Genomic DNA, 11,678 nt, shown 5'->3' on the forward strand with positions numbered 1-11,678 from the left:
GAATATTTAATTTGATTTTTCCAACTCCTGATGAATTCTTGGTACTGTGTTTTAAAATTCCTGCACCGTCTTGTTTCTGAAGCGCAGAAGCACAGATTCTGTGAAATTTATTTTTGTTAACTATTTAGAGGATTGTGGACTCTAGCAAAACAAACGTCCATCAAATTATTGTAGCCCTAGACGTTTCGCGATACAGAAACTGGTTACTTGAGATAACGTCCAATAGGATATAGCCTGGTGGAAAAGTACCTGCACGTAGCCACGTCAGATGTTTCGTGCGGCCTTCTTTCTTTGCTCCGGTGGACCGGCATCCCCCTGGCCATTCCCGTAGGTCCGCTGAACAATCCATCGTCACTGGCAAACTTCAGCCTCAGTCTGACAACAGCCTTCTACAGCCTCTCTTCCGCCACTGTGCTACCAGCAATATACCTTCTGATTTTTGTTACTGTTAACCTATCAGCAGTTTTATTTTGCCTCCTATGTTTTAGAGTGATATTTATTATTTTACTTTTTTATTTTATTTTCAATTTCTTCATTTGTTAAGCTTGATCTGATGACGACTGTCAAACCCTCTGTTATATTTCGAGTGATATTTATTCATTTATTTTACTTTTATTTTCTATTTATTAATTTTTAGGTTGATCTGATAACGACCGTGAATCCCTCTGTTACATCACACCAGGGTTTCAAACACTCAGTGCCTTCTCTACATCTCTGTCACCTAGTAAATAACAGTTTTAATAAGACAAATAACATTAAGATAATATGAATGTCTGTTGTGGCATTGTGAGGAAATAGTACTGATAATGAACTAGTAAAGTGAATACTGGCAGCACGTTACTACTGTTACTGCTACTAATATTCCTAGTAATGATAACAATAATAATGATAATAATAGTAATAGTAATAATAACAATAATAATGATGGTCAGATAGAGCTATATGACTTCAGAGACTTTCCCAAGTCTCAGGCATCTATGATGTATTCATGCAGACTAAAGCGACAAACTAAAATTCCAGCCCAAGTCCCCTGCTCGCCAGGCAGACGCGCCAACCACCGCGCCACGCTGGCACAGTGGCTTCGTAATTCTGCGCGGGCTAACCTGGCGCACTTCCCTCCTCTGTCCAAACTCAAGCCAATCCACCCTCAGACCTCACGCTATTGCCCCTAGACACTAACAACAGCACTGGAGAGGCTGTCCGACTGTACTGGAATACCACCTCAGCATTGAACTAAACCAAGGCATAAGTTCTTTAATCAAATGAAAGTGTATGGTTCCAGATACCATTTCAAGTGTCAAACATCTACGGCGTATATATGTAGGCTGAATCTGAAGTGGGCTGAGGCCTGTATGGAATTTTGGAAGCCTGCTAGGATAGTTCATGCAGTCGTGCAATGCCAGTATTCTAGGGTGGCGTAGCAGTTAGCGGATCTCCCTAGTGAGTAAGAGGTCTCTGTACGAATCCTGGTCTTAGTACGAATTTTCACTCGTCGCTTCAGTCTGCACAGTATAACATCACAATAATAACAGTGGAAGATATTTAACAAACTATAGGTGTGCAAAATATACGTGCTCTGAGATAGCGAGTTCTTAGGAAAGGAAATTTAAGGAGACTGGACCATCGAAGAATACTTGGAAATGAGAGAGATCTGGTTCGAATGAAGTATGTGCAAGGTAACGTTTGTGTACAGGGACAATAGTAATAATCAGTATTGCTTTTAGATATGTCATTAACTGTCTTCTTAAACTGGAGATATTGTTCAGTTCTCTAATATGACGTGAGACGTTATTCCACAGTTGCGTCACTGCTACTAAGAATGACACAAGAAAATGGCCGAACGGTGGAGTGAGACCAAAAGGATTTTGCTCTAACGGGAACGCGTGTTACTGTTACTTTTTTTCAAAAAAACAGTGTTAAAGCTTAGGAGACTTATGAGGGACAGTGTTCGTTCATATAACAGCAGAGAAAACAAATGGTATGGAAATCTCTGCGCTTGTCTGCATCCAGCTGTGTATTTACACATACGATGGTGAAATCTGATCAGAGACTCGAACATCGACATATAACGAACAGAGGCGTTCATAACCACTTCCAAGAGCATAAGATTTCCTGAGAATTCCCTTGCAGTATAATATCAATGTAATCAGTAAATGGAAGTATTTGTGCAGGGCACATGGAAGTTACTGGCTGAGTCCACTTTAGATTTTCATCTATTACTATCAGACTCTTTGCCGAAGGAGAGAAGCTCATACGTTCCCATACAGGGTTAAAGATGGTAGCGATTCCCGATATTTCGGGCTAATGAGCCTAGAATGATCTACTAGTACGGCTTGTGTTTTGTTTGGGTTGAGTTTAATCCTATATCCTGCGACCATTTTGATAATGCGCAGAGATGGATATTGAGATTCCCAATAGCTGTTTTTCAGGTCTATTCGTTTTGCACTTAGATGCAGCTGGATGTCATCAGCGTACACGTGGTGTTTGCAGGAAGACAAAACCAATGACACATCACAGTAAAAAGAGTATACTGCCTAATACCGAACTCTGGGGCACACGTGATACAACCTGCCTCCATTGTCAATGTATGGTGCCAGATATGACGCATTGCTGTCGAGATGTCAGGTGTGAGGGAAACCGTTGCACTGTGCTTGACGAGAGAGGATGCTAAGTTTCACAAGCAAAACGTCAAAGTCGACAGTGTCAAAAGTTTGCTGGACTATAAGAAGAACATAAGAGTCGCACTGTTAGGGGCTTAACTAGTCCTTGTTTCGAGGCATCTGGGAAGACACTTGTTGCTGAGGAGTGGCTGAAGACATGTGTTGTGTCAGTTATTAGCTTCATCATTTGTGCCGTGATGCCATTGTGTCCACTAGATGCTGATCTGATATCTGGGAGAACAACAGTTGTTGAGGAGTGGTTGAAGACCTCTGTTGTAGTGGCCACTAGTGGGTCACTTACGTGCTTCATCGTTTGTGTCGTGATACCATCGTGTCCAGTAATAGCTGATCTGATATGCACGATGGCCTATTTGACGGTATTGAAAGTAACATGCTTTAAAAAGAATTTTTCGTGGCTACAGTAGCTTACCCGACATGAAGATAACAATGAGACTCTATTTTGTTTGTGGATCAGTTGTGTTTGAGGGTAATGTGAAGAATCGGTTCAGTTGTTCGGTTGGGACATGGTGGTCAGCAGTAGCATTCATTTTTTCTATACCAAAAACGCGCACGCTTTTCGATGGGAGAGGTCACCTACTTCTGCTGTCGGTTAATGTACGTGGATGCGTGAATTTTCCATTTCTCGCACCATGACTGACTCTATTCCGCTTGTAAGCACTATGGCTTTTAGATTTGGGGAGCATTTCGTACACCAGAGGCCCACCGTCTCTGAGACTCATGAGCTGCTCTAGTTCTTCAGTTAGCGAAGATGAATGTTAGGTATTGGTTTTCAATGAAACTCATACCATCATTTCTGGCTATTTTACGCAAAAGACTTGAATACGTCTCCTTCCTACCCTGTAGCTACTGTGTGCAATGTTAAGTAAGGATATTACTTTGAAAAATAATGACCTCATCACAGCAGAATCGTTATAGTATTAAAACTCAGTTTTTAACAGTTTCTAACATAGAGTTCAACAAAACCTAACGTTCTAATTACACAGAATGGCCATAAGATTAGTGAGACTGAACAGTTCAGATTACTAGACGTTTAGGTAGATACTAAACTATCGTGGAAAGCCGATGTTCAAGATCTTCTTAAAAGACTTAATGCTGCTAGTATCTGAAGTAAGTGACAGATCGACCGAAAATTGGCTACTTTGCTTATTTCCATTTGCTTATGATGTATAATATTAAGTTTTTGAGTAGCTCTTCTCATTCGCAAAGGGCATTTTTGACTCAGAAACGGGCGGTTCTGGCAATAAGTGGCATATGTTCGAGAACCTATTGTCTACCTCTGTTCGTTAGTCTGGATGTTCTGGTATTGGCCTCTCGAGGAATAAATCGGGACAGAGATGAGATACGGCAAAATGTTTTAGACAGAAGTCGTAGGTGGCAAAGAGGTTCATGTATTGCTACTAATTACCGTGACCTGAAAGCGATTTTCTTGGTGGTTTGGAGGTTAACGTGAGTTTTTCAGCAGTGTAACACTAATTTTTGCTTCAGGATTTGAAAAGAGCGAAAAATTTCACATATAAAATGATGCGTTATTCATGGTCCAGGTAAGGTTCAGTTAAGATGAAATAAGCAAATACTTTTATAATTCTAGTAGCGATTAACTCGGAATAGAGGAGGGATACAGTAAATTACGTTGTTAGATACAGACTGGAAGGGGTGCAAGGGGTCAGGTATCATTACCATAACAATAATTTTAAAGGCAGTTATCGAAGGTTGAGTTGGTATCATTACCATAACAATAATTTTAAAGGCAGTTATCGAAAGGTTGAGTTTTGTTTCACCGAAACTGCTGTTTGTGTTGTTGCAATTGGAAAGAGCAAACATAGATTTGGTCTTTAAGATTTAATTAATAAATTTATTGGTAAAAATAAAGGTATCACAGTGTCTAGGTTTTATTGGGGCATTTGCAAAACAGAATAAACATAAATAAAACGTAGATCATTGATTTACAAGTCGTTTAATGAGTCCCCTCCCCTCATTGGTCGGGATGCTCCTTCCAGTTGGTATCGAACGTTATATTTTGCTGTGCCCTTCTCTATTTTATGTGAATAATCTCTACTAGAACAAAAAACATATTTGCTTATTTACCGTCACCGAGCTAGCCATGATCTTGAATAATGTATCATTTTGTGCGTGTAATTTACACCTAAAACAATTTGCTGTATCTCATCTCTATCCCGCATTATTCACATTTATAGATTAAAATGGTCCACCCAGCATGACTTTTAATCTCGTTTCTGTTTAAAAATGGCAGCCTTGTCCCAAGAGTTGGCAGTTTTCACTCAGTTAATACCAGGCAGAAAGCCAATCTGCATTTGGATTGTACCGCCTTCACTCTTCTACAGAATGGGATGCAGTATTGCGCAGCACGACAAAAATCCAAAAATCTTAGAAGTAATCCACGCGTTTTCAAATCCAAGCTGAAGAGTTTCCTCATGCGTCACACCTTTTATTCAGCAGAGAAGTTCCTTGCAAAATAAACTAATTCCTGTGTTACATTATTGATTACGTTTATATAAACTCATACTCTGTCGTATTTTTGGGATTCACAAATATTTTCTTTTCTCTGATACTCCTTTCCTACTGTAATATCATGAACTGAGGTATTCCACGACCACAGAGATCTGTTTTTCAAAATTGTCGAACGGAACTAGACGTGTAACATAAATAAATTAAATAGTGTCCTACACTTCAAGTACAAGTTAATATAACATATGATATATTCTATAAAACCGTAGTCATAGCATCACTGTTTTAGCAATACTGCTCTTATTAATTCTTAGAACTAGTGATTCTTCAGAATACTGCCCAGAAAGTCGACAGTATGACAATACAGGTTGTGATGAAGGACAAGGACGTCACCAACATCCGCAGATCCAACGGAGTGACGCCGTACAGCTGATGAGCGGGACTTTGGCTGCGTGCCAGGCGCCAGAAGCGACGCAGCTCCACCGCTTCTGTGCTGCTGAGATTCGAACCCAGCAGTAGCCGGCACAGGACAGGAGCTGTCTGCGCAGATTCCCTGGACAGCGCGTGCGAGGCCGACGTTACCATTAACACCTGTGACGACTGCCACGAAAAAAACAAAATACATATCACGTGTGTCCATCTATCCCGCTCTAATAAAATTATTGCAACAATGTTCCAGGAAATGCTGCACAGTGCTGTCGCCATGCAAGAAATTAAGAATGGCTCGTGCGCCGACAGAACCTCCTGCGACATGTGGCACAGTGCCGAGTAGACTCTCCTCAGTTTCCGGTACCGATCTGCAAGTGGTCGGCGCTGGCTGATCATTTGCTCCGAAGCTCCCAGACACTGGTTGAGTTGTCGTATGTCACCCCTCACCAGAAGAACAAGTGCCACGTACTTGGAAACAGCAGTTGGTACAATACTATTTGCGAAGAGTATGGGGATAAGTTCCCAGCTCATGCCGTTCCTCGAACAATCCAATGTAACAAGAGCAACGAGCAGAGCTAGTGACATGGCGTAAGCTGCCACATAGGAGGTCTTTGCTGCCCCATTGGAGAAACGATGAGAATCCAAGACGCCGCCGTCCCGATATGACAACAGTGTGAAGATCTTCTGATACCTGCGGGTGTTTCGAAATAGGTCTGTAGCGACCGCCGTAATCATGGTGACGTAGAGGGCCGCAGCATAGGCAACCAGCCACACAAAGTTTAAGGAATCCTTTCTTCTGACGTGCAAAGTTTGCACCCAGTACCATACAAGTGTTGATGATACCAGGGTCATAAGGAGAACAACCGCTGCGTACAGTGTACCAGCACGTGTCCTCCGTAGCTCACACCTCTCAGTGTCCACTGTGAACGGCGTCAGCCCGAAAACCTTGCAGAAGGCGTGGTATGGTGCTATTGATCTTAAGAAGTCTCTCCTACTCTCCATTTCAGCATCGGCTAGCACTGCAGGAATCTCCAGTACCTGTGATGGAAGAAAACAGATCTTCAATTATAGAATACTCGATATGTAACTGATTAACAGTGTTAACACAGCCATGAGGTAGCATTTACTTGACGCATGTGTTTTCTTAGCACATGTTGCCACAAACCACTATGAGCGTAATGGATCATGATTAATAACGCAGCTGTAATCATAACTATAGAACAACGAACGCCGGTATGAAAATATGACCATTTAAATCAAATCAGAAACTCGACTATCCGTATATGCCGCTGGATCTCTTCACAACGCAAATGAAGAAAACTGAGGTAAGTCTAATGAGACACAAATTATTGCGTGTGAGAGTATGTAATCTTGTGTGTAAGTAGCTATACTCATTCCACGCAATTAATAGCACTGACGTTACCATTATACAGTGATCAACTGCGAGAATTATTATTATTCTTTCGTAAAAGACATTGACTTAACACTTCCCAACGTTCAGTACAATGAGTATCACAGTGGAAGCCTTGATAGATGAGAGAGAGAGAGCCTGAGAGCTCTAAACATTATGAGTAGAGTAAATGAAGGTAAGGAGCATAGCAAATAAGAAGACATGAGAAGTCATACACACTCACGGTCGGGAGCAACACAGATGGCGCGCTAAATCCCTTGGAGAACGAAATGGCGGTTGCCTGTTGCAGGAGTAATTTCGACAGTCTTCTAGATAAACTAAACAAACCTAAATCATCGGGAGAAACGGAAACTCTTGCCCCATTTCGCCTACACACGTGTTCAGAGACTAAAGTACTCCCTCTCGCAATTTACTATCAACTTTGCCGCTTTTCTATTACAATTACACTGTATTTTCTAGTGTGTGCATGCTTGAAATTACGGACGTGGTTTACCTAAATTGAAACGACGTATTACATCGACATCAAATAAGTGAAAACACTCATTTACAGAATTGGGGTAGGTTTGAGAATCATTATCTCTCCACGTAACTCTGCCGTAATGAACGTCATAGAATTTTCAGTTGAGCTACGTATGTTAATCCCAAGTTGAATAACGCACCTGATTCAGTTATTTGTATTGAACCCTTTCCATCACTTTATTTTCACACACTGAGTTCATAAAAAGTAATAGCATTAACCATACAGCATATTTAGTTAAACTAAAATTAATAACGACACTGCAAACATGAAGGAAGAAGGGGGGGGGGGGGGCGGACATGGATAGATGCACATGCTGCGGAGTGTGAGAGAGAGGCAACCTTTGGTCACTGTCGTAGATGTTCTTATGTCGAATCCAGAACATTCTATGTTCTCGTTTGCGCATATGAACCAAGTAGCCAAATCAGGATAAATGTGGTTATCTTTTGTTCTGCTATTATGTGGCCTAATACCCTTTCATGATACAATACGTCTGACTTACTATTCTAGCGATCTGTATTTTGCGTGACAACTGATACACTGTATTGCAATACTGCTGAGCTACTTGCCGCTAAATTTGATGAATTTCGCACGATAACAAGCGTTGCTTTATATTTAAATGTGAACATCAGCTGAGTAATACAAAAACACCTATGGGCCTCTCACAAAGACCAACAACGAGATAGCTAACTCGTCATGCACATTACAGCCGCAGATTTATCTTCCCACTCAGTCTTTTTCGTTGTCATACCACAAATATAAATTTTTTATTGTTTTTAATTATAATTTATTCATTTAAATATTGTAGTTCTGTATTGATATTTTATGTTACGCGGTAAATAAAAAATATTACTGGTGACCATTCTTTCATTCCTCAATAAAGGAGAAGAAGAAAGAAAGGAATTTTCCTCTCTCCATTCCAAAACACCACTTTATTTCTTGTATATGGAATTTCTAAACACAAGGTGTTTACTTCCACATTCAACATTTACAACAACGCTGCTGGAATTTTCAATAAATGTCTCTACGTTTTAAGTCGGTCTTTTCGTTCTAAATATGTCAGGGTGATTCCTCATAATTTTGAAACTCTATACTTATTCTAAAAATTTAGCAAACTACCTTTTTCGGCGGCTGTGAGGACTGACAGACATCATATTGTGTCATTTTCTGAGGTTTAGGTGTGAGCAAAATGAAGACAGTTTGATGTCTGTGTGATTCAGAACTTCTGTGAATACTGCTTCGAAATTTCTTCCTCTCTGTCCTGTACATATTTTCTTTAGGCTACCGCATTTTAACTTAGAAACAATGGAATGGGTAAATTTGTGGGATTGTTCTAGTTTGTGAGAAATACGTGGTAGCATTCTGTTTTGCTTTGACACTTATTGGCAAGTTGATTGTATGACGTGCGTTTTTTATTTTATCCCAAAATTTTCCCAAATATTTTGTGACATTTACAGAACTTTCGAAAGCACTGCCAAATAGACTGGAGAAGCAAACAGACCTCCTGATTGGCGAATACCAGGCTGGGTTTCGTAAAGACATGTCGTGCGCTGAACAGATATGGAACCTTGAGGTGATACTGCAACACAAACGGAACATAATCATCACCTCCGTCGACTTCAAGAAGGCGTACGACTCAATAGACAGAGAAACCCTCTTTAAAATACTGAAAGAGTACAGAGTAGATAAGAAGACACTAACCACAATTCAGCAAACACTAACAAACGCGACATCTAAAGTGAAGTTCTGTTGAGAGCTCTCACAACAATTCGAAGTCAGAAAAGGACTCAGGCCTCTCGCCATTGCTGTTCAACATAGTACTGGACAAAATAGTGGAAGAATGGGAAAGGACACAGAAAGGAGTCCTGTTAGGAAAAGTAAGAGTCAAGTGCCTGGCGTTCGCAGACGATTTAGCCATCGCAACGGTACGAGAAACAGAGACAATATGAGCCATAGAGGAACTACACGAAATCGAAGCCAAGGCCGGACTACAGGTATCATACCAGAAAAGTTAGTTAATGAGCACCCAAAAACACTCATCACGACACACAAAATATGAGACAATACACAGAACAGAAAACTTCAAGACCTAGGAGAAACAATACACATTACAGGAAGAAATGACGTATCTAATGAAGAGAGAAGAGTGAAACGAAGACTACAGTTTTACGGACACCTCAGCAGAATAGCATCGCATAGGATAACGAGACGGATCTTTAACTGGGTTAGCACAAGGTAAAACAACAAATGGATGAATGAAGTAGGAAATGGGATGGAGAAACTCAACATCACACAGTAAACAATACAAAACAAAACACTCCTTAGGAACTTGATCAGAAAAAACAAATTACAAGAGACAGTACACAACAAACGAACACAATGGACTGAACAGAGACGACAGGAACACAGTCAAGGGATGAAGGAACACTGGGCGAACAGGAAAAAAGAGAAGCCGAAGAGAACACAAGACCTAAAATGGCCCGAAGAACAGAAGCAGAAACACAGCATACGAATAAGGGAAATTTGGGCAGAATGTAAAATGTAAAGAGAAAACTATATATATATATATATATATATATACACCAAGTAAAATTAGTATGTCATCCACATATCCGTGAAATAACGAATTTCACTAACCCATTCGTAATGGTTATAAAAGAAATAGTTCTGAGCATTGTGTTGTAAAATATTAGCAAGTGTACGAGCAAGGTAATATCCCATGCTTATAGATACTGAAGTAAACCCCGGGAGGAATGTGGTGGCTTCAGTGGGAGAAGGTGTGTGGTGCAGGGTTGTGGCGAAGTTGCAGGTGGGTGGCAACTCAGAAAAAATGGAAATGAGCGTTTGGGGTCATTGGCCGGGAGGCCCCTTACGGGGCAGGTCCGGCATCCTTGGTGCAGGTCTTATTATATTCGACGCCACATTGAGCGAACTACGCGCCGAATGGGGATGAAATGATGATGGAGACAACACAACACCTAGTCCATGAGCGGAGAAAATCCTCGCCCCAGCCGGGAACCGAACGGCAACTCAGAGAAACACAGCTATGAAAAAATAAAAAAAACGATTTACTTCACTCAGATCCTGGTGGGCGTTGCGTGGCCGGCGTGGAGGCAGCTGGCTGGCTGTGAGACGTGTACCCAGGACTGATGACGCCTGTGCCTACTGCACCGTTATGTGAGTTATGACGTAGTCACACTGCCTCCGCTGCGCTCGCTGACAGATGGCATACTCCCAGCAATAGCCATTTCCTCAACAGGCGGCTATGTCCTCGTGGATGATGGTGGGCGCCGCGGCCACTCCCCTTGAGACAGTGCCGAAAGCGGCTGCCATTGTTGAGCCCTGGGCGGGCACCAATCCGAAAGACGAAATGAGCCTGGGATAGCCCTACCCCGCCGTGGCAGCAAGGTATATATATATATATATATAGAGAGAGAGAGAGAGAGAGAGGCCTCAACTTGTGGCTGCTGCTGACGGCTCCATATCGTCCCCTCAGAGGGTGAAGCCTGCGTGTTCTGCTGGCACTGCTGGCTTCAAAACGACAGCTAGTGCTACAGGCCAGCAGTGCGCCTGTCATGCACAATGCGCCGTTTTCATTCGCTTTCTGGACACCACTGAAGCCTGACAGTGGAGGAAATTCCTTGCCAATATGCAGGAACCTTATGTTACGGTTGTGCTGGCAGATTTTTCAGCGCCAAGCCTGGTCCGTCTCAAGTTGGATAAACAGATAAACAGCCCTGTCACTGTAAATGAAACGCCGAAACCACGCACATGCCAGCAGCAATCATTTGCAGCAAAGCTTTGCCACCAGACTCCCACAGATTTGCCCTCAAAATAGTAATGGCACTACACTTCCCACTGCAATGGTCAGACATAGCTTCTGGGCCCGCATTTGGAAGAGATTTACATCTAAGATTACGACATCGAGCGAATACCATATCACATTTTACAGAAAAAAATCCCATCACAAGAGTATCTGGTGGCTTATACGATACGGTTTAGAGACTGCATTTAACATGTTATCATAACTCATCATATTTCTTCTTAGACTATTTATTTACTTCTTGACTTAACAGGCCACTGGATCTCTTGGAACGCATATCACATTCTACTTTTATTATCCTGCTTTTCTTGTGCCCTTGGCAATTCTTCCACCTTAGCACACAGCATGCTC

Source organism: Schistocerca piceifrons, chromosome 1 (assembly GCF_021461385.2).
Source record: "Schistocerca piceifrons isolate TAMUIC-IGC-003096 chromosome 1, iqSchPice1.1, whole genome shotgun sequence".
NCBI lineage: Eukaryota > Metazoa > Arthropoda > Insecta > Orthoptera > Acrididae > Schistocerca > Schistocerca piceifrons.